The following is a 24,137-nucleotide window of genomic DNA, read 5'->3' as shown; positions in this document are numbered from 1 at the left end:
CAGTCTCGCTCTATATGATGGATTTTATTTTACTTATTATTATTTTTTTAATTTTTGTTTATTGCAGTAACATTAGTTTATGACATTGTAAAAATTTCAGGTGTACATCATTGTACTTCTATTTCTGCATAGATTACATCATGTTCACCACCAAAATACTAATTACAGCCCATCACCACACACATGTACCGAATTATCCCTTTCACCCTCCTCGCTCCCCCCTTCCCCTCTGGTAACCACCAATCCAATCTCTGTCCCTATGTGTTTATTTATTGTTGTTATTATCTACTATTTAATGAAGGAAATCATACGGTATTTGACCTTCTCCCTCTGACTTATTTCACTTTGCATTATACCCTCAATGTCCATATATGATGGATTTTAAAGATGTATTTTTCTAAAAAGGAATTTCTAAATATGTATATCTAAGAATGGCAAGATTCTTTTTTACAACAGTGCTACCATTAATGAAATTGTTTTGAAGCTCCTTTTTCAGAATTGCCCTCAGAATAAGTTACAAGCCATAGCAGAAAAGAAGTCTGCCTGTACTCTTACTTCATTTTTGACTAAAAATGGTATTAGCCAGGGCAGCTCCCTCACCTTGGCCGCCACCCGTGGCTCTGAGTTGCTTTCAGCTGTTTTCAGATCTCATAACCATGCTCAGAGTACTTGGATTGAGCTAAAGATTGTGGGTAATGACAGTAAGCCAGGAGCTTCTGAGGGTATTTCTTTGGAGGGAACAAAAATATTTATTTCTCTGTGTAAGTTGTGATAGTTAAAAAAAAAAAAAAAAAAAAGTCATGCCTTTGTACGCCATTAGGCTGTCCCCAGACCGCCATGCCAACGTGGCTTTTGAATGAGATCATTCTGACATGAAGTGGCCTCCCAGATTGAACTGCTTTATTCTAAACTCCACTCAAAAGGCCCTCATTTTTATGTGCTCTCTTGCCCCTGTTATCTGGGAAATTTAAAAGGATGTTCTAGGTTTGCTTCTTTGGGAGACAGTGTATATATTGATAGAAGCTGACAGACTGCAGTACATTCCCTCTACTCCTCTTGTCTTTGCCTGCCCTCCCTCCAGCATGGAAAGTGGGAAGCTTATGTCCTGAACTAGGGAGTTTTATTGTCTGGCAGGCAGTTGTATAGGCTTATAACTTAGGAGGCAGGCTCAGAGCTGTTTAGCAGGCATGCTGGTTAGGATCTTAGTTGCAGATAGTAGATTCCTTCTAAGCCTTCTAAGTAGCAGGGAATTTATTAGAGAATTTTACAGTATTTCTGGGAGAACAAAGCTTCAGTGCTGTGTGTTTGACAACAACACAGCTTGTCTCCAACCAATTCCAACTATATCATGGTTCTAACTTACTTCTGCCCCATTACCTGTGACCCTAGAGGCAGAACACTAAAACCTCTGCCACAGCTGCTCCAAGGAATCAGACACACCTACGACTGTCTTGCTGAAAGTTCTGACCTTCCAGCATGTGGCTACTGCCTCCTGTTGTTCCCCTCTGCCTTTCAAATCTTGCATGGGTGTGTCTGCTTGGAAGAATCTAGCTGCAAGGGAGTCAGTGAAGAGAGTGTTTATTTAGCTTTCTATCCTCTGTAGACTGAGAAGGGTGGATGGGCTTGAAAACTGTTGGATGGTGCAGAATGAGACACTTTGCAATATTTGTGACCAAGGGTGTGTGCATAGAGGTGACAGCTAAATCTCTGGTGGATAGATTCTTGCAGTGAAAAGAGCGGAGGGAAGACTGAGTGTAGGAGACTCATGAGGGCTCTTGGGAAAATTAAGTGACCAAGATTCAATGCAGCTGTCAGTGCTGTCACCAGGAGGGTGGCTGCCCACTATGACAGGTGGCATTGCTGGGTGGGAGTGGCTGCTGTGCCATACCTGTGCCCTTGGCCTTAGTAAGAGGGAAGAAGTGCTGGGCTCATGGTGTTTTTTCCTATGTAGCATTGGAGTTTTGAGGCTGGCAGAATCAGTTTCAGATTGCAGCCTGTGTGACCCTAGTTAAGTTATTACACCATTCTGATATTTGCTAATCTATAAAATGGTGATATGTGTACCTTGCAGGGAGGTTGTGATGGTAAATCAGATAACATGTGACTGTCTAACATACACTATGATGTATAGTAGTCGCCCAATAAATTACTACTATTATGCCCTGCTTTGGCGTCTTTCTTTTTTCCTTTTGTCTGAGCAACTCACAGTTGCCTTAAACCACAGTGCATACAGTAGCTTCTATGCTTTTTCTAGCAGTTAGCTTACCTTTCTCACCTGCTGTATGCCTAACTTTCCCCCACTGCTCTCTGAACATTTTATAATGAAAAATTTCAAACATACAGGAAAGTGGAAAGAATTGTACAGTGAACACACATATATCTATCATCCAGACTCTCTAATTAACATTTTATTATACCTGCTTTATAATTTTATTTATTTATTTATTTTTCCCCCAAAGCCCCAGTAGATAGTTGTATGTCATAGCTGCACATCCTCCTAGTTGCTGTATGTGGAACGCGGCCTCAGCCTGGCTGGAGAAGCGGTGCGTCGGTGCGCGCCCGGGATCCGAACCTGGGGCTGCCAGCAGCGGAGCGCACGCACTTAACCGCTGAGCCACGGGGCCGGCCCTCTACCTGCTTTATCACATATCTTTCCATCTATCCATCCATCAACCCCTGTTATATCTTTATACATTTCAAAGTAAATTGCCAACACCAGTACACTTCCTTGTAAATATTTTAGCGTGCGTGTTATTAACAAATATCACTAGTGATATTTGTTTGCAGTTTTTTCTTTTGATGTAAAATTTCATAATGAAATGCATAAATCTTAAGTGTGCATTTGCTCAGTTTTGACAACTGCGTACACCTGTTAGCCCAACCCCTATCAAGGTATAAAACATTACCACCTCCCCAGAAAGTTCCCTAGTGTCCCTGCCCCTCCCATTGCAGGCAGCCACCGTCCTGATTTTTTCACCACTGTAGGTTAGTTTTGCCTATTCTACCTTTTCATATGAATGGAATCACACAGTGTGTTCTCCTTAGTGTCTGGCTTCCTCTAGTCAGCATAACATTTTGAGATTCATCTATGTAGTCATGTCTTATCTGTGTAGCTTTTATTGCTGAGGCAGCAAGCTTTAAAATTATGCCTGATTGCTGCAAAGAAGGAAGAACATAAGCCTTCCTCATGGAACTTGGAGGTGGTTTCTTCTCCTTTCCAGCCTAATGTTATCAACACACAAAGGGTCTTTGCAGACGATTAGAGTTAAAGGGGCTTAGAGGCCATTTAATTCAGTCCCTCTCCCGGTCTTTGGCATCTTGGCCAGGGCAGCCATCTTTCTGATCTGTTTCTCCTCCCTCTCGCAACTAGTGTTAGTGGGAATTTATGTGCAGGAGGAGTGGGAGGGCTAGTGTATGGGCACCTTAGACATTTAATTGTTTTAGGGTTGAAAAAAGGATGAATCCAGCCTTCTAACGATTTTTGTTGTTGGGGATTTTATGCTGAGTACATGCTAGAAATATAGAACCAGTCGGCTGTTAACAGCTGGAGTTGGAAACAGATTCCTATTTAACTTTTCTGTTAATGAGTTAGCCGGGACTCTGAAGCTGCTAAATTCTCTGATGGAAAAAGGAGTCATTCTCCTGCCTCCTGTCCCCGATTCTTCCCTCCCTCCCTCCTTTCTTCCTCCTCCTCCATCTCTCTGTCTCTCACACACACACACACACACACACACACAATCCCCCTTTTGCACATATTTACATATAGTGACTTGTCTGAAAGTTGAGATAGATCTTTTTTGAAGGTAAATGAGATGTTTGAAGGGGAGAAGGAAAAGGGTTGGAAAAGAATGGCCACTGCTTGATCATAGGGAGGCAGTACCCACTCTACGGGGGTAGGTTATTAAATAGTGTGATGTGTGGCACCTGAGTGTTGGATACAGCAAGGCTCCATAGGTGCTAGTTCCTTCCTTGTTTCTGTCCTGTGCAGAGGTTCTGGAACCTGCCTGCATTTTACGAGTATTGGGGAAGATTTTACAAAAACATCCCCACCAGGTCCCACCCTGGCCCAGTTGAACCGGAAAGTGGGCCCCTCCCCCAGCCCGTTCGAATGTGCAGCCTCAGTTTATAGTTTTATTTATTTATTTTTTTCCCCCCAAAGCCCCAGTGGATAGTTGTATGTCATAGTTGCACATCCTTCTAGTTGCTGTACGTGGGACGCGGTCTCAGCATGGCTGGAGAAGCAGTGCGTCGGTGCGAGCCCGGGATCGGAACTCGGGCCGCCAGTAGCAGAGCGCACGCACTTAACCGCTAAGCCATGGGGCCAGCCCTAACCCTAAATCATTGATTTTAAACTGAGGCTGTAGGGCCGGCCCCATGGCTTAGTGGTTCTTTTGAAAACAGAAATTTTTATTTGTTTTCATATTATCTTTGTTACGCTTTCCACTCCTGACATCTGCTCCGTTCACTGACAGAAACAGCTATCACTTGTGGCAGGCCCATCTCAGATGCCTGGGAAGCCAACACAAGCAAACATAAATAGGATTTCTCACAGATACCTACTTTTAAAAAATTGCTAACTCTCAGATTGCTACTTCAACCCACAGCACAACTGACAAATCAGATTTTTCACTGAGAGAGAGCAGCTCCCAGCTCTGATCCAAAACAAGTCAGTCACAGATAGCACCTGAGGTCAAGAAGTTCTTAATTTTAATGTGGTAGGATTTCAGTATTTTCTTTTATGGTTAGCTAGAAAGACATTCTGTATTTTCTGCTGACAGTTTCCGAAGTTTACCTTTCTCAATTAAGTCTTTAATCCATCTGGATTTTTGTGTCTGTGGTGTGAGGTAGGGATCCAATACGCTTTAATATTTCCTGTGCTGCACAGTGTTTTCATGAGAATGGAGAGGAATGTAAGCATCCAGCCCTTACACAGTTCTGGACACATGCAAGGTAACTCTGTAAAGGTTGGTTGTTGCTATTTTAACCTTCAGTCATCTGTTTTTTCAGTTGATTGGTGCGTTTCATCATGAAATCATTAGTGTGTACATTTTAGGAAAGGCAGTTGAGGCAGGTTTGCATTGGTTAAGAAAACCAACCTGGGAACCCCACCCCCTAATTCTGCCCTAGTATTGTCAGAGGCTTGATCTGTGAGTTTAATCAAAGAGTAAATCATAATTAATGAGTTAATTGACTTGAGCATTTATTTCCTTTTGGATCTGGCTGGTGATTCAGAATTTCTTTGGCATCTTACCAAAATACCTTCTTCTTCTGCCCTGAATAATCAGATAGTCTTTTATTACAAGGTTAATCTCGTTTCTTTGGAATTTGCTTATTCAGCTCTATGTTCCCATAGATGTACCCTCTAAATACATCAGGATAGGTGGTGGGGGCTTCAGCTGTGATGCTGGAAGTTCTCCTTAAGTTAATTCCTGCTTGAATGTCTTGGAGCAGATTGTATATGCTGCATAGAAAACTTGCTTTGGGGGCCTTTTCCAATTTCTTAGCCATGCTTTAGTGGAAAGAAGAGGCAGAGAAATACTTCTTGGAAAATTAAAACTGTTTAGCCACACTCCTGGGGCACGTTGAATGCACACAATGAAATCTGGAAAGTAACACATGAAACTTTATAAAGTGAGCATAAAAAGCACCATAAAAATTGGAGGAATGTTGTCAGTTATATGGCTGAGGATGACTGCCCATTTATTGCTCAAGTGTGGTCACGGAGATTCACTTTAAGGCCAGAGGGCTCCTGGGCAGAAGCTAGGTGGGACTGCAGGCTGCTGTTTGTAATAGGGAACACTAAACCCAGTACCTGGGAGGTAGGTAAGCCTTCTGCCTGAGTTGTAAATTTACAGTCCATGCTTGAGACTTTTCAGAGATGCTCAACCACGTTGTGGAGGTGAGTTTGTTAACCTCCTGGACGGTTTCCAGGGAGGTGAAAGGATGGAAAGACTCATAATGAAGGATGACCCCTCTCTCTTTCCCTGCCTATATGTTCTTCTCATGGACTTCTGGAATGGATTCTGTAGCAGATATTGTTGGTGTGCTGCTCGGATCCCCCTTTACTGGGCCAGTGCACCCAACCCTCGGCTACTGCAGGGTTAGTTACTAACACCTCACGCTTGTATCCTTCACTGTAAGATTCTGCCTTGCCAGATAGGAGACCCATAGCCTAGAGATGACTGGGAGGCAGTACCTCGTCCTCTGCCCTGGGGTGGCCTGTACCCAATGACTGACATCACTGACTGATGTCAATGATTGGGGGTATAAAACCCCAATCTTTGCCTCTAGGCAGCAAAAAAGTTTATAGTGCAGTTCAATCCAGAGTTCTCTGTGGGATCAGACTGAGGCTGGCTTGTCTCAACCCCCATCTTTTCCTTTCCCATGCAGCTTCCCTTACTTTCTTACCAGGTTCTCCCAAGAGTGCTTTCTCAAGCACACATTTGCACAAGAATCCTCACATCAGGCTCTTCTTCTAGAGAACATGACCTAAGACAGACTCTGTTTCTCTTTTCTGGTCTATCACAGTTTGCTCAGTATGTGGAGTGTTTACATAGGAGTCCTCCCTGCCCCATTAGGTTCCATTTTTTATTTTTTGGTGAGGCAGATTATCCCTGATCTAACATCTCTTGCCAATCTTCCTCTTTCTTTTTGCTTGAGGAAGATTGTCCCTGAGCTAACATCTGTGCCAATCTTCCTCTATTTTGTATGTGGGATGCCTGCCACAGCATAGCCTGGTGAGCGGTGCATAGATCTTTCCCCGGGATCTGAACCCGTGAAGCCCATGCCGCCAAAGCGCAGTGTGCAAACTTAATCACTATGCCACAGGGCCGGTCCTCTGTTAGATTCTTTGTGTGTGTGTGTGTGTGTGTGTGTGTGTGTGTGTGTGTGTGTGTGAGGAAGATCAGCCCTGAGCTAACATCCATGCTAATCCTTCTCTTTTTGCTGAAGAAGACCGGCTCTGAGCTAACATCTATTGCCAGTCCTCCTCCTTTTTTTTCCTCAAAGCCCCAGTAGATAGTTGTATGTCATAGTTGCACATCCTTCTAATTGCTGTATGTGGGACGTGGCCTCAGCATGGCCGGAGAAGCGGTGCGTCGGTGCGCGCCCGGGATCTGAACCCGGGCCACCAGTAGTGGAGTGTGCACACTTAACCGCTAAGCCACGGGGCCAGCACGTTAGATCCTTTTGAGGGCTGGTTTCAAGTGTTGTTCATCTTTAGACTTCCACCAAACCTCCTAACATTATGCCCTGTGTGGTGCTTGTCAAAAGAATAACTGAGTGAGGGAAGGTGGTATATGCAGAGGCTGAGGGGGGCTCAGAGGTGACTTCTCATGTTGGTGTAGGATCTGGCATTGGTCATTTGGACAGTTACCCACAAGCAGGGAGTGGACAAAACATGGTTCTGCCTTTGTGAGGAAGTCAGCATTCGGATTTCCCACTGTTGGTGATGCTGTTGAAGCTGCTGTTGGCTGGTGAGCTGGGTGAAGGAAGGTGCCACTAACAACAACAAATCTCAGTTTTTGCTCTTCACCTTTACCCCACAAATACGCCTGCTGTAAATGTGTTGTTTGGAAGATTTGGGATACCCGACTCAGATATTGATAATGGAGCAGGGGGTTAATGAGGCATCTAGGAGGATTTAAAAGAATTCATAAAGGGAAATGTGTCACTTTTCATATTGGGCCATACACTGAGTTCTTGACTGGGAGAAGGAAGAAGGAGAAGCCTTCCTTGGTGATAACCAGCAGCGAATAGTAGTTCTGGAATATTCAGAAGTATTCTGGCAGATCAGTACTTGAAGAAATTCAGCCAGCACTTTTTTGCTGTGGGAATTCATTTGGCAGCAAGAAGTGTTAAAGGAAGAGCTTTACTTATATTCTCTGCTTCCTGATATTTAAGGAATTCATTTCACTTGCAGTGTAACACTGGTCCATTTTCGTTCCTTTACAAAGGACGGACGGTGCCCCTGTGAGATGTGCAAGATGGTGGCTGAAACTGCTTCTCTTAAAGTTAACTTCTTAGCAACCCATCTAAAATGATTACGGAAGGTACGAAATTGGGGTCAGCAGGGATCTTGGCAATAGGCAAGCAGCCAGATCCCTCTCAGGGAAGTTTGAGGTATCTAGACTTGACGCTTTTGAACTCTTGGTACACTTCCAGATCCTTGTTTGGCTCCTAGCTACTTCTGTTGGAATTTACACAGTTCAGAGAGGTTTGTTAGACTTACTCTCAGCTTCCCTTAAATCAACTGAAAAAGTGACCACTTTTATATTCATCAAAGAGTCTTCTCTTTGCTCAGTATGCCTTCCCTGAGATTGATTTATTTACCCAAGATGACTTCCATTTTCCTTTTTATCTTAGCTTTTGGAGTAAGAGTTAGTCGAGTCTGTTTGTCTTATTTTTCCTTTTGGTTTGCAGCAGATCTTGATACAATACAGTCTCCTGTGTATATGTAGTTACTGAAGTATTTTTTTTTTTTTTTTTTTTTTTTTTTTAAAGATTTTATTTATTCAGTTTTTTCCCCCCAAAGCCCCAGTAGATAGTTGTATGTCATAGGTTCACATCCTTCTAGTTGCTGTACGTGGGACTCGGCCTCGCGTTGGACGGAGAAGTGGTGCCTCGGGGCGCTCCCGGGATCCGAACCCGGGCCGCCAGCATCAGAGCGCGCGCACCCAACCGCCAAGCCACGGAGCCGGCCCGTTACTGAAGTATTAAATATAAAATATTTACCTTTTTTTCTTTTGAAGTTATTTTTCCTTAAGTATCGATATTGCAAGTTTCCATCCCTCTGTCTTTAACTGAAGGAGAAAACATTTTTTGAGTATTTCATTCACCCATTGAACAAACGTTTAATTGACTACTTGCCATCTCCTACTCCTGGTGCAGCCAGCAGCAAATAGCTCATAGGCCCTGTCCTCAGAGAGTTTACGTTCTGGTGAGGCAGATGGACAAGTAAATTTCAGAGTAAAAGGGGTGGTGGTATTAATAAGCATGGGGAGCTGTAGGAGCCCAAGGGAGATTCCTAATCCAGTGGGGGGGGGGGTTGAGAAGACTTCCTGGAGGAAGTGACATCCACATTGAGTCTTGAAAGACTGTAGGAGTCGATCATGTCAAGAGTCTGGGGCTGTCTAAGCAGAAGGGGCCAGAGGTGAAAAAGGACATCATCTGTTTGGGAAAATTTAAGAACTTCAGTGTGAGAGCAGCATAGTCCATGAAGGAAGGTGAAGGAAGAAGGGGTAAGTGTGGACACTGGAGAGGTAAGTAGGTATGACATTCCAAAGGCCTTTGTTGTCAGGTCACGGGCTCTCAGAAAAATATTTAAGCAGGGAAATAACTTGATCAGATTTTAATTCTAGCGAGCTTACTGTAGTTGGCTTTAAATCAGTCAATCAACCAATCAGTCACTCCCTTTGAGGTGTAATTTATATACACTAAAATGGCTAGATCCTAGTCAATGGCCAGTTTGGTTGATGTTTTGATAATTTTATACAGTCACGTTACAAACCAGATATAGAACATCTCCATTACTCCAGAAAATTCAGTCACCCAACCCCCACCTCCCTATAGCCACTTACTGACTTTTATCTCCAGTTATGTCTTTCTTGGATTTTTATGTAAATAATACTCTGTTGTGTCTGACTTTTCTCTATCAACGTAATTTAAAACTCGTCCACATTGTTGCATTTACCAGTAGTAGCTTCTTTTTATTGCTGAGTAGTATTCCATTGTATGGACGAACCACAGTTTGTTTGTCTATTCTTCTGTTGATGGACATTCAGGTTGTTTTTAGTTTTTGGCTTTGATAAATAAAGTTGCTATAAACATTCTTATATAAGTCCTTTTTTGTGCATGTATATTTTCATTTCTCTTAGGTAAATAATAATGAGATTGCTGGATCTGGCTGTTTTTTAAAGAATATATTGGAGTGGAAGGGCTGAGGACAGGGAGGCCATGGGGTACAATCCAACAGAGATGGAAGTATTCAGAAATAAGGTAATTTAATACTGGCGGTGGATAATAGTGAAAAAATCACTATAATGAGGAAGTTGAGGGACTAAGTGATGGACAAGATGGAGATAAGAGAATAAAAAAGATCGCTGGATGTGAGAATGGAGGGCAGTGTTTTCCCCTGAGCCAGGGAATGCAGGAGGTGCAGGGTTGGGCTGATGGTAACAGGTTTAGTTTGGGGCAGTTGAGTTTGAGATATTTGCAGGCAGGAGAGAGGGCCAGGAGGCAACTGGCTCCATGAATCTGGAGGCCAGAAGAGAGATCTGGCCTGCAGGTATGGGGCAGGCAATGGGCACTATGGAGAAGGTCACGGAGGCCATGGGAGTGGAGGAGATCACCAAGACGGGGAGAAAGATCCACAGACTGGGAGAAGATATTTATGACACATCATCCTTGATGCAGCGTTTGGTTTCAGAGTATATTAAAGAACTACTAAATATCAGTAAGACAGGATAAACAATCTAATAGAAAATGGGCAGGTGATAAAATGAGGCTCCTCAGATGAGAATAAACAAGAATAGCCATTAAACTCGTCAAGCTCTATCCATTTTACTAGTCGTCAGAGAAATGCAATTAAAACCATAACAACACACTATTCCACATCCTTTAGATTGGCAAAAACAAAAAATTCTCAGCGACAAGTGAAGGCAAGGATGGGAAGCAATGGGGACTGTGATAGGCGTGCAAATGAGTACAACCTCTATAGAAAACAGTTTGTTTTATGCAGTAATAAGAATGAGCATACTCTATAGGAGGGCAGTAATTTTACTCCTGAGCATATATTCAAGTAGATCTCTCTCACAGTTGTAGCAGAATATATGCACACAAAGGTTTATAGCAGCTGTTTATATGCATACAAATATGGAGACAGAAGAATGAATAAATAAATAAAGTATAGTTATTCAGCAGAATACTGTACAGCAGCGAAAATGAATGCACTTGAATAGCAGGTAGCAACATGGATGAATCTCACAAACATAATGTTAGGAAAAAAAAGCAAGTTGCAGAAGAGTATGTATAACATGATGCTCTTTTAAGACATTTTACACCGAGGAAAATAGTATTAATATTGTTTAAAGGCCCACATCCAAACATAATAAAAATGGGGGAAAATGCCAAATTAGAATTGTGGTTTCCTCTAGGAGTATGGGAGGGGTGGCTAGCAGGGGTCTCTCATCTGGTTGATGGTGCTTTGCTTTCTTCAGCAGGTGCTGAGTACATGAGTGTTCACTGTCGTCTCTTCATACCTTTTTGCATTGTTGAATGATTTAAAAAGAGAGGGAGCTGAGGACAGAGTCTTGGCAACACCAACATGTAAGGCAATGGAACTTAAAATGTTTTGACTCTGACCCACAGAAAGAAATGTTTTATATTCCTCATGTACACATGTATACAAATACAAACAAGACAGAGACAAAAGTTTCATGAAAGATCTTTATCTTAGGAGATATTCTCTGGTAGTTTCTATTTTATTCCATTTCATTTAAAAAATATATTGGTTGTGACCTTCTAAGTCAGTGGTTCACAACCAGGAGTGATACCAGTCTGACAGTGTCTGGAGTCGTTTTTGATTATCATGACTGCATCTCGTGAGTAGACGCCAGGGATGCTGCTAAACAGCTTATAAAGCACAGGACAGTGCCAGTGCCCCCCCTCCCCCCAGCCAAAGAATTATGCAGCCCAAGACGTCAGTAATGCCAAGGTTGAGAAACCCTGCTCTAAGTTGATTTCCTGACGTAGGTTGAAGGCTTACAGTGTGAAAAGCAGTGATGTAAGGCAGGGGGAAAAGATTGGTTAGCCAGATACAAGGAAAACCAGGAGTGTGTGTGGTAAGAGGAGGCTGAGGGAGGATGTTCCAGAGGAGGAAGTGAAACGTGGTCTGAAATGTATTCATGGACTTTGGCAGCTAAGACTGTGCTGATGTGCTGGTGACGGCGGCTAGGGGGGTTTCCCTGGAGGTGTGGGGAAGGAAACCATAGTTAATGGAGTGGGGAAAGAAGAGGGGAGAGATGTCTCAAGAAGCTTGGCTGTGAGGAAGAGGAGGAGAATCATAGAGCAGGCCGTAGGTTTGAAGCAGAATTTTTTTTTTTTCAAGATGGTAGAGTCTTGGCACATTAAAATGATGATGGAAGGGAGCTGGTAGAGAGGAAAGTTTGAGGGCAGAAGAGAAGGTTAACTGAGTGGAGCCAGTGCCTGGGAAGTCAGGAGTGGACAGAGTCCTGAGCAGGGCTGCATGCTGGGTTGAGGAAGGAGGAAAGAGGAAGGATACAGATGAAGGTGAGTTTGCGGGTAAGCAAGAAGTCGAAGGCTTTCTTGCTTTGTTCTCTGTGAAGTAGGAGGTAAGGTCATTTTCTGAGAGTGGAGTGGGAGGAGAGGGAGGTCATAGTCTCTGAGGCTTAAGTCAAGTGGAGGAGTTTTTTTTTTTTTTTTTTTTTTTTAAATATTTTATTTATTTATTTTTCCCCCAAAGCCCCAGTACATAGCTGTCTGTCATAGCTGCACATCCTTCGCTAGTTGCTGTATGTGGGACACGGCCTCAGCATGGCTGGAGGAGTGGTGCCTCGGTGCGCACCCGGGATCCGAACCCGGGCCGCCGGCAGCGGAGAGCACGCACTCAACCGCTAAGCCACGGGGCCGGCCCAAGTGGAGGAGTTTTGAAATAGCCTTTAAGGGGACTGAGAGAAGAGCTGAGCAGGTTTGCTGGGCAGCGCTGAGGGCCTCTTGAGAGTGGAGACGATGAATCTGTTAAGACCTCAGCGTTAGTGTATGTGTGGTTTTTTCCTTGGTGTTGAGTGTCCTGGAGAGAGAAACAGAGGAGGTGTTAGGAGGAAGGATCTGGGGTTGGAATTTGGTTGGATGGGTGTATATGAGGTGCAGGGGAGTTGAGATCATTGTCCCGTGAGTCGTTCATGTAGGATGGAGGAGAAAATAGGTGAAGACAGAGGACTGTGAGAGAAGTAGAAAATAGAGCGATTGGCAAATTGGAGTGTAGTGAGAGAAGCTGTGAGAGACATCTGAAGGGGAAGGAGTTTATAGAGGATAAAAGGAAGTGGAGTGAGATGTTTAGAGGTACTGTCAAAGGTGGAGTAGTTCTGAGTGGTTACGGGAATGTCCAGGATAGATCTTTGCGACAAAGGCAGTAATACAGAGAAGGAACTGACTGCACAACGTGCTTGGTGAATTCTGAGGTCATTTAGAATGACAGCTGGACTTGGGGTCTCAAGGAAGACTGAGCCAGGTGACAAGGTCTTCAATGAATGGGAAAGAATGACTGGTAGGGGTAGATGGAAATTCACTCAAGGGTGGAGGACTCTTACTTTGGCTTTGGAGAATAAGAGGCTGCAATGTGTTTCCATCATAAGTTCCAGTTTTAGCCAAGACAGGAAGAGAAATTGAGGTGAGAGGTGGTTTCCAGCGGTACAGTAGAAAGGTGATGTAGGAGGGTGGGAATGTGAGTGTAAGATTATGGGAAAGGATGGATGGGGCCAGGAAGGAACTTAAACTTGGGATAGGGCGGAGAGGCATGATGGGGGTGAGTAGCTGTATGGTTCTCTTGGCTCCCCTGTGGTTGGGAGGATCCAGTCTTCTCTCTGGAAGCAATTTGGGAAGTGGTCTGCTGAACCTAAAGTGATGCTGTCCAAATTTCTGACTTGGAGTGAGTTGGCTATGCCTTCTCTTTTGTGAGTGATGACAGCCTCTCAAGAGAATGGAGAATCCATATAGCTAGGAGTTGCCACTAAAAGGCCTTTCATGGCATCTGAATGTTTCATAGTCCTTTGACTTTCTAGAGGCCTGTCTACTGGAGAAGTGAATATTCTCAACTGCTTTTTTTCTAGAAAACAGGAGGATAAAAAGACCCCGTGGGGCTCAGTTCCATTCAGTGCCCTCATAAAATGGTGTGATAAGCCATGCCTGGTTTTTTAAAGTCAGCAGTGAATAAACCTTTCCTGTTATAGAGCATGGGATTCCACTGGGGAATTTAAACACATTTTCCTTTGATCACTTAAATGAAGTGTTGCCTTTTTTCATGAAAGTTTTATATATTTGACCTATTTAATTTTTTTCTTCAGGAAATAAAAGATGGCATTTTCTTACTTCCCTTCCAAAAAAGAGAGGCATTGGATTTTTTGGCAAGGAAATACCTGCGTGCGCTGTGGAAATGGACAGTGTTTAGAAATGTGAAAAATGTAGTCTACCCCCCCTCCCTTTTTAACTATCAAAGTGAATTAAAAGAAGTGAATATTTTAATGGAACTGGATATGATTAATGGCTTTTTGGGAAAGCTTTAGTATCAAAATGAAAAATTATGTTTTGATTATTTTTCTTATTTTTTTTAAAAAATGTGAACATTTGTTCTTGGAAGCAATCCTGGCACCTGTAACAGCATTTAATTAACAGCAGCCTCCATGAGATATCAAAGAGTGATGGTTGAAAAGATTGAGTAAAAACATACAGGAAGGGCTGACTCAATAAATAAATGCTAAGCCCCAAATTGTTTTGATACTGTGATAAGAAAATGGGAGAAGAAAGAAAAGTAATTAAAGCATGAGTAGCTGAACCAAAGGATGTGTGAAACTTGGGAGAAGCTCTGGAATGGACGTTGAAAGGCCAGATCGAAATGTGAGAACGGAGGAAAGTTACATAAAGAAATGACAGTTCTGGAGTTGAGAAGGGATGATGAAGAGGGAATGAGGCGCGCCAACCTGTAAAGGCATAAAGGGAAAAGAGAAATGATTTTTCTCACTGAAATTGTGGCTTTACGTAAAAGTGAAAACACATCAGATCCTGATTGTAGAATTCTGTTATTGCTTCAGTAATTTTATTTCCAGAACCTTTTGTTTGTTTTTATTTTTATTTTTTTTTTGAGGAAGATTAGCCCTGAGCTAACATCTGTTGCCAATCCTCTTCTTTTTGCTGAGGAAGATTGGCCCTGGGCTAACATCCGTGCCCGTCTTCCTCTACTTCATATGGGATGCTGCCACTGCATGGCTTGACAAGTGGTGTGTCAGTCTGCACCCGAGGTCCGAACCCACGAACCCCAGGCCGCTGAAGCAGAGCACGCGAACTTAACCGCTATGCCACTGGGCTGGCCCCAGAACTCTTTGTTTAAATGCAACATATTCCCTTTACTTTGCCAAGTATGAAAACAGACTCTTGCATAAGAACAGATTTTTTCTTCTTTTAGTTTTCAAAGCAGTATTTCCAAGATGTGTTGCACGGAATGGTGTTTCAACATGCTGTTCAAAGGAAATAAGGAATTTTGTGTTCAAAGAAGTTTGAAAAGTACTGTGTTAAAAAAAGGTAAACAAGTTTATTTACTGCACAGTTTCTCAGGGCCTTTAATATCAAATATACATTTTGAATTTCTGAGATAAATGGGATGGACCTTTTAAATTGCTAAACAAACATTCAGGCTCTCATTTCTTTTTGGAAATCTGATTTTGCTCTAGGTGGCAATGTACTGAGTTAAAAATTCTCACCTCCCCAGACTCCTTTACCACTAGCAGTGACCCGGTACTGGCCAGTGAGATATAAGTCAAAGTCTGCAGGGTGGGGGCTTCCAGGAAAGCTAGTGCTTTCTTGATAAACAGGATCGAAAGAGGCTGGCACACACCTTTGCCATTGCCCTTTCTACCTTTCTCCTGCCTGAAGGAGCTGTAACCAACTTGCACCAGGAAAACAAAAGCCACATGCTAAGAGTTACAAATCAGAAAAATGGAAGGAGTTCTTGATGGCTTCATGAAGCTACTCTACCAGCCTTGGACACTCCATGTTTGGACTGATTGTTTTAGTAGAAAAATAAAGCCCTTGGGTGGTGAACATGAGAACATGATGTGATCTATGCAGAAATAGAAGTATAATGATGTACACCTGAAATTTATACAATGTTATAAACCAATGTTACTGCAATAAAAAAAGAGAAAGAAAAAAAAGATAAAATATATTAAAAAATTTTTTAAAAAAGAACTAAGCTACAGGTAATGTGAAAAAAAAAAAAGAAAAAGAAAGCCCTATTTGGTTAAACCATTGTAGTTGAGTTTCTATTACATGCAGCTGAATGCAATCCTAATTTACACGAGGGTGATGTAGTAAGCGGTAATTGAACTTACTTTAACCATGGGAACTTGTTTTGTTTTTGAAACTGTGTAGAAGACTCTTTGGAAAATGCTGCCTTAAAGAATATGAATAGAAAGGTAGTCATATATATTTAGCCCTTTTTCTACAAGTATAATTTTCTGATGTTCTTTGAATGTAGAATTAAGGTTTTCAATTTTGGTCTTTTTCTTCTATTCTTATCTCTTCCTCTCATGAGACATTTTTGCTTATTTTTTAAAAAACTTTAAAATTTTTTTATGCCTCTTACCAAAGCACTTTATTTTTTCAATTTATTTATTTTATATATATATATATATATATATATATATATATATATATATTGTGTGTGTGTGTGTGTGTGTGTGTGTGTGTGAGGAAGATCAGCCCTGAGCTAACATCCATGCCAATCCTCTTCTTTTTGCTGAGGAAGACTGGCCCTGGGCTAACATCTGTGCCCATCTTCCTCTACTTTATATGGGACGCCACCACAGCATGGCCTGACAAGGGGTGCGTCGGTGTGCGCCCGGGATCCAAACCCCAGGCCGCCAGAAGTGGAGCGCGCGCACTTAACCGCTCCGCCGTGGGGCCGGCCCCCCAAAGCACTTTATACATGCCAGGTGTTTCGAAAACCGAGATGGTTTTTTTAGCCTATTCATGCCTTCTTTACACAATAGAATTGTTCTCAAAATTTGTAGGTGAATTGACTCAGAAGTACATTTATTTCTATCATAATATCAGAGATGTTTAGTTTCTTTTGAGTGATTTTATTCTTGACTATGCCACTTAACACTGTTTCTTCTTCTTCCTCACAAAATTAATGTTGTGTAAACCAACACCTAAATGTCCTAGGGAAGCTCTTCATGTGAACGATTTTTGTAAAGTTGGAAGCCTTCTGTAATTTAATTGAATACCCCATGATTGCTCTCCTTCTGTAAGTAGAATTTTCCTACTCTTTTTGTTTTATAGTGTTAGTCTCAATTCTCTGATAAAGGAATTTTCAGATCTTTTTTTTTTAAGGGCATTTAAGTTATATTTCAGATCTCTAGTAGGATATAAAATCAGAATGTTAAACTTGAAGGGGACCTCAGTAAAGGAGTCTAACGTCCTCATTCTATAGCTGAACCGGAACTGGGAGCTTACCTAAGGCCTCAACATTGAGCCAGATGATGGCCTAACTGGGGCTCCATCCCATGAGCCCAGCTCACCCTGGTGATGGCCTAACGGTTACAATGTAGGAAGTTACGCAATTCGTTTCACTGATCTGGCCTCAGTTGTTAAAACTGTAGTAACTTCTCATTTCCCCGATTCACAGTAAAATCTTTAAACTGTTTTGAGTTAGGTGCTTGGAATTGAATACTCTTTCTAGTGTGCCATATTTGTTGGAAAAGGAAGGATGTTTGGCATCAGAAAAGTTTATATTTTTAAAATTCAGGTTTATTGCAGTCCATAAAGTTCAGTTTTTTCATGTGTGTGTTTCAGTGAGTTTTGACAAATGTATATGGTTTGTGAAACCCACCACAAATAAGATAAAATATTTCCACCATTCTAAAAAATCAGAGAAGTTTATTTTCTCTGATTAGTATGAAATAGTAATACTTTTGGTGGTACAATTCCAATTACTAGCATGACTATTACTCAGCAATATTTTTTAAGTACAAGATAGGTTTTCCTTTTCTAGCTCCTTCTTTCATTGCCAGTCTGTGTTTATTCAGGAAAGGTCAGCTAATTTTTTTTTTCTTGTTGAAGTGTAATTGACATAATATTATATTAGTTTCAGGTGTACACCATAATGATTCAATATTTGTATGTATTGTGAAATGAGCAATATAATAAGTCTGGTTAACATCCGTCACCATACATAGTTATGAAAATTTTCTTGTGATGAAGACTTTTAAGATCTATTCTTTTAGCAACTTTCAAATATGCAATACAGTGTTATTAATATAGCCCCATCTGTACATTATATCCCCATAACTTATTTATTTTATAACTGGAAGTTTGTACCTTTTGACCTCCTTCACATGTTTCTCCCAGTCCTCACCTCCTGCCTCTGGCAACCACCAATCTGTTCTCTGTATCTTTGAGTTTGGTTTGTTGTTGTTTTAAATTCTACATGTAAGTGAGATCATATGGTATTTGTCTTTCTCTGTCTGACTCATTTCACTTAACCTAATGCCCTCAAGGTCCATTCATGTTGTCACAAATGGCAAGATTTCATTCTTTTTTTTTGGCTAAATAGTATTCCATCGTATATATCTATATCTATCTCTATATATCTATACACACACACACACACACACACACACACACACACACACCATGTCTTCTTTATCCATTCATTCATTGAAGGATACTTGGGTTGTTTCCATATCTTGGCTATTGAAAACAATGCTATAATGAACATGGGGGTGCATATATCTTTTGAAATTAGTGTTTTTGTTTTCTTTGGATAAGTACCCGGAAATGGAATTGCTGGATCATATGGTAATTCTGTTTTTAATTTTTTGAGGAATCTCCGTTCTGTCTTCCATAGTGGCTGCACTAGTTTACGTTCCCACCAGCACTGTATGAGGGTTCCCTTTTCTCCATATCCTCTCCATCACTTGTTATTTCTTGTCTTTTTTATAATAGCCATTCTAACATGTATGAAGTGATGTCTCATTGTGGTTTTGATTTGCATTTCCCTGATGAGTAGTGATGTTGAGCATCTTTTCATGTACCTGTTGGCCATCTGTATGCCTTCTTTGGAAAAATTTCTGTTCAGATCTTCTGCCCTTTTTTTTTTGTGAGGAAGATTAGCCCTGAGCTAACATCTGTTGTCAGTCCTCCTCTTTTTGCTGAGGAAGATTGGATTGGCCCTGGGCTAACATTGATGCCCATCTTGCTCTACTTTATATGGGACGCCACCACAGCATGGCTTGACAAGCGGTGTGTCGGTCTGTGCCCGAGATCCGAACCTGCGAACCCTGGGCCCCTGAAGCAGAGTGCGCAAACTTAACTGCTATGCCACCGGGCCAGCCCCTGCCCATTTTTTAATTGGATTCTTTGTTTTTTTGCTGTTGAGTTGTATGAGTTCTTTGTATATTTTGGATATTAGCCCCTTATTAGATATATGATATGCAGATATTTTCTCCCATTCATTATTTTGCTGATGATTTTTTTTGCTGTGCAGAAGCTTTTTAGTTTGATGTAGTCCCATTTATTTTTGCTTTTGTTGCCTTTGCTTTTGGAGTCAAATCCAGAAACGCCATTGCCAAGACCAATGTCAAGGAGCTTACCCTCTACGTTTTCTTCTAGGAGTATTATGGTGTCCGGTTTTTAATCCATTTTGAGTTAATTTTTGTGTATGGTGTAAGATAGTGGTCCAGTTTCATTCTTTTGCATGTGTCTGTCCTCTTTTCCCAGCACCATTTATTGAAGACACTGTCCTTTCCCTGTTGTTACTCTTGACTCCTTTCTTGCAAATTAGTTGACCATATACGCATGGGTTCATTTCTGGGCTCTCTATTCTGTTCCATTGATCTGTGTGTCTGTTTTTATGCCAATACTATACTGTTTTTTTTTTTTTGTAGGGGAAGATTTGTGCTAAGCTAACATCTGTTGCCAACCTCCCCCACCCCCCACCACCCAAAGCCCCAGTATATAGTTGTGTATAACTGTAGGTTCTTCTGGTTCTTGTATGTGAGCCCCTGCCACAGCATGGCTACTGACACAGATGAGTGGTGTGGTTCCATGCCCAGAAACCAAACCCTGGCTGCTGAAGCAGAGCATGCTGAACTTTAACCTCTAGGCCATCAGAGCTGGACTATACTGTTTTGATTACTACAGCTCTGTAGTATAGTTTGGAATCAGGGAGCATGATGCCTTCAGCTTTGTTGTTCATTCTCAAGATTTCTTTGGCTGTTTGGGGTCTTTTATGGTTCCATACAAATTTTAGGATGGTTTGTTCTATTTCTATGAAAAACACTGTTGAAATTTGCATAAGGATTGCATTGAATCTGTAGATTGCTTTGGGTAGTATGGACATTTAAAAAATGTTTATTCTTCTAATTTATGAGCATGGAATATCTTTCCATTTATTTGTGTGTTCTTTACTTTGTTCATCAATGTCTTTAGTTTTCAGTGTACAGGTCTTTAACCTCCTTGGTATTTATTCCTTGGTGTTTTATTCTTTTTGGTGCACTTGTAAATAGGATTGTTTTCTAAGTTTCTCTTTCTGATAGTTCATTATTAGTTTATAGGAATGCAACAGATTTTTGTAAAGTGATTTTGTATCCTGCAGCTTTACTGAATTCATTTATTAGTTCTAACAGTTTCATGATGGAGTCTTTAGGGTTTTCTATATATAATATTATGTCATCTGCAAATAGTGACAGTTGTACTTCTTCCTTTCCAATTTGGATGCCTTTTATTTCTTTTTCTTGCCTAATTGCTCTGGCTAGGACTTCCAATACTATATTGAACAATAGTGGCAAGAGTGGACAACCTTGTCTTGTTCCTGATCTTAGAGGAAAACCTTTTAGTTTTTTACTGTTGCGTATGATGTTAGCTGTAGGCTTGTCTTATATGACCTTTATTATGTTGAGGCAGGTTCCCTCTGTACCTACTTTGTTGAGAGTTTTTATCATAAATGGATTTTGAATTTTGTCAAATGCTTTTTTTTATCTGACGTTCAACTCCTTCACAAATAATAACAATAATCATTACTTATTGAGCACTCCTTATGAGCCAGACATGCTGAGTGATTTACATACAATATCTAATTTAATCTTCCCCTAAATGCTATCAATTAATTGTTATGGATCTCGCAATTGCAAATAAGGATACTGATGGTTAGAGAGGTTAAAAGAAATCATTTCAGTCACTTCCTAAATTGATTGTTCAGTTTAAATGATGGAATGGGGTAGACTGGTCAGTTTTGGCCTTTTCTTTTCTTGTTAACCATATCTGATTTTATGATATAAAACTTTACAAAAAAGAACTTTAAAAAACTTTACAACAATATTATTCCAACATCTTGTAATTAGGAACCATGTTTTAATTTGCCTGCATGGTCCTTAATAATCCTATTCAGATATCAAAGGCCTGATGTTGTCACTTATGGCACAGCTTCTGCAGTAATTCTGGGAAGAATCTGGGGAAAAAAATAATAACTCTCTTGTTTCCTGTAATAAGAATATTTTTTGTTTATCTGGATTTTAAAAAATCTTAATATTTTGTGGCTATCTAAAAAATTCACATATTTTTTTCATGAAAGGTGTTAAACTTTTGATTTGATACTTTTTGCTGACACCAAAAAAATTTTTTTTTTTTTTTTTGGTGAGGAAGACCAGCCCTGAGCTAACATCTGCCATTCCCCCCCCTTTTTTTTTTTTTGCTGAAGAAGACTGGCCCTGGGCTAACGTCCATGCACATCTTCCTCCACTTTATATGGGACGCCGCCACAGCATGGCTTGACAAGTGGTGCATCGGCGGGGGGGGCACCCGGGATCCGAACCGGCGAACCCTGGGCCGCCACAGCGGGGCGCGCACACTTAACCGCTTGCTCCACTGAGCCGGCCCCCCGAAAAATTTTTTTAAAGAAGAAAAAGACTACAACATCTTTAAAATGATATTAAATAGCTTCTTTATGTTATTGGGACCATGTAGTGTTCTTTAATAGTATTCAGGTAGAAGAAAAAGTGATAGGTTAGACTGGACTTATTTTTATTGTATGCAATTTAAAATACTTGACAGATTTTCCTGTGGGTTTGGAAAAATGAAGTGTTTGCTAAGTTTAAGTCATGAGGAAGCTGAAGTCCAGATCAGTGAAGTACATTGTATAACTTCTTACATTGTTATTGTTAAGGCAATTATCAGAGCAAGCAGCATCAGATACTTAAGCTATTTGTTTCCCATTTGAAAGGAACGAAGTCAGGTTACTTAGGATATTGATTTTGAGGCAATGTCATCTTGAAGGTGAGGAAAGTACCTAAGCTAATAGGCAGGGAGACTGGGAGATGAGGATGTAAGTGGGAATGAGAGCATGTTTGGAGTTGAAAACTGGAGTAAAGTGGACTATTTTAGAATTCACTTTTGTCATCAGTAAATAACAGTATTTGGTTTTCTTAAACTTCTTTTTCCTCAGGCTTACTGAATGTGAGACCATGCTTTTCATTCCAGTTTTTGGTATAATATAATCAGATAATTTAAATTCTGCTAATCATATCTAATATTTATTGTTGTGTGTTCATTTATTCAAAGAACATTTCTTGAATACCTTCTATGTGCAAGATGCCATATTAAGAGTTTTTGAAAATAGAAAGATGGATTAGACAATAATTGACCTTTAAGAAACTTCTAGTATAATTGGAAAGTTAAAAAATAAGCATGAAACACCCTTGGGAAATAAACTAGAGAAGTAGATGGGATCTGAATGCCAAGTTGAGGAAATCCGTAGGGAGTCAGCGTCCACTGATGTGCAGAGAAGGGACTTGGTCAGATCTAGGTGAAGTTGATTTCCTTAAAGAGAGAGGACTCTGGTGGCCCAGCTAGGCGTAGTCTTAATGGAGAGAGGGGGAATGAAGAGACCAGCTAGGAGGCTCCTCACAGTTACCCAAGGAGTTGAAGTTGGATTATGGCCACAGAGTTGGGGAGGAGATGGGTAAATAAGAGATGTCTTGGAGAGGGAATCATCAGAACTTAGTAAGTGGTTGGGGGTTGGGATGGGGGGGGTGTTTTGAGTGTTACTAAGGTTTTAAAACATTTTAATTTGAATTAATTTTTTATTAGGTATTATTCATATGGGTCATAATCCTAAAAGGTGTGGTATGAACTATTTCCCTCTTACCTCTGTCCCATAGTCTCACTCCCCAAAGGTAGTCACCAGTGTTGTCAATTTCTTGTGTATGCTTCCAGTGATATTTAATGCTTGTATAGATAGATATGTGAGCGTGGGTACTCTTTTCCCATCTTTTTATTCTACCTAATAGCATTGTTTTTTTTCATTTAACAGTATTTTTAAGGATCATTCCAGAGCAGTAGATAAAAGGCCCCCTCATCCTTTTGTCACAGCTATGTGGTAGTACATTGTATGGCTATACTGTAATTTGTTCATCATTCCCTACTGATGCTCATTTAGATTGGTTCCAGTCTTTTACTATTACAAAGAATATACATTGCAATACCTGTATGTACATCATTTCTCACATGTGTAACTATTTCCATGGAGTAAATGTTGACACTGGAAATAGCTGAGTCAGAGGGTATGAGCGTTTTTTATTCTGATGTATGTTAACTAATTGCTCCTCAGAAAGATTGTATACTTCTATCAGCAAAATTGCGAGTGTATATCAACAGGATGTGTTGTCAAGCTTTTGGATTCTTGACCATTTGAGATTTGAAGATAATTTCTCAGTTCAGTTTTAATCTGCATTTATCTTATTATGAATGAAGTTGAACCTGTTTCATATATTAAAGAACCGTTTATATGAATGATAATGTGAACTATGTTTTTATCATTTGACCATTTTTCTGTTAGGTTGTTGGTCTTAGTAGGAGCTTTATATATTAGGAAAATTAGTCCTGTGTCTGTGATAGGAGTTGCAAATATTTTTCACATTTTGTGCTTTGTGCTTTGTTTTTGTTTTTGTTTTTAATCATGCAGAAATCTTAATTAAATTAAATTTTAATTTTAATTTGATTGCCCTGGCTAGGACTTCCAATATTATGTTAAATAAGAGTGGGGAAAGTGGGCATCTTTGTCAGGTTCCTGTTCTTCGAGGGATAGCTTTCAGTTTTTCTCCATTGAGTATGATACTAGCTGTGGGTTTGTCATATATGGCCTTTATTATGTTGAGGTGCTTTCTTTGTACATCCATTTTATTCAGAGTTTTTATCATAAATGGATGCTGTTGTCTTGTCAAATGCTTTCTCTGCATCTATTGAGATGCTCATGTAATTTTTATTCTTCATTTTGTTAATGTGGTGTATCACGTTGATTGATTTGTGGATGTTGAACCATCCCTGCATCCCTGGAATAAATCCCACTT

General features: G+C 40.6%; 1 protein-coding gene across 3 annotated transcripts in view; it reads left to right on the top strand.

The window, feature by feature from the left end:
• Window positions 1-24,137, top strand: part of OSBPL10 (oxysterol binding protein like 10) — a 291,962-nt gene that overhangs the window by 25,922 nt on the left and 241,903 nt on the right. The window contains exon 1 of one of the 3 annotated variants that reach the window (XM_087430666.1): window positions 14,319-15,312. The exons of the other annotated variants lie outside the window; for them this stretch is intronic. The gene's annotated coding sequence lies outside the window, so the exon portion shown is untranslated. Of the gene's footprint in view, window positions 1-14,318; window positions 15,313-24,137 lie in introns of those variants that run through there. 3 annotated transcript variants of the gene reach the window in all.

The sequence above is a fragment of the Ceratotherium simum genome, chromosome 5 (assembly GCF_057802395.1).
Source record: "Ceratotherium simum simum isolate JZ-2026a chromosome 5, ASM5780239v1, whole genome shotgun sequence".
In the NCBI taxonomy this organism is placed as follows: Eukaryota; Metazoa; Chordata; class Mammalia; order Perissodactyla; family Rhinocerotidae; genus Ceratotherium; species Ceratotherium simum.
The sequence above is the reverse complement of the archived record's forward strand: the minus strand, read 5'-3'. Positions and strand labels throughout refer to the sequence as shown.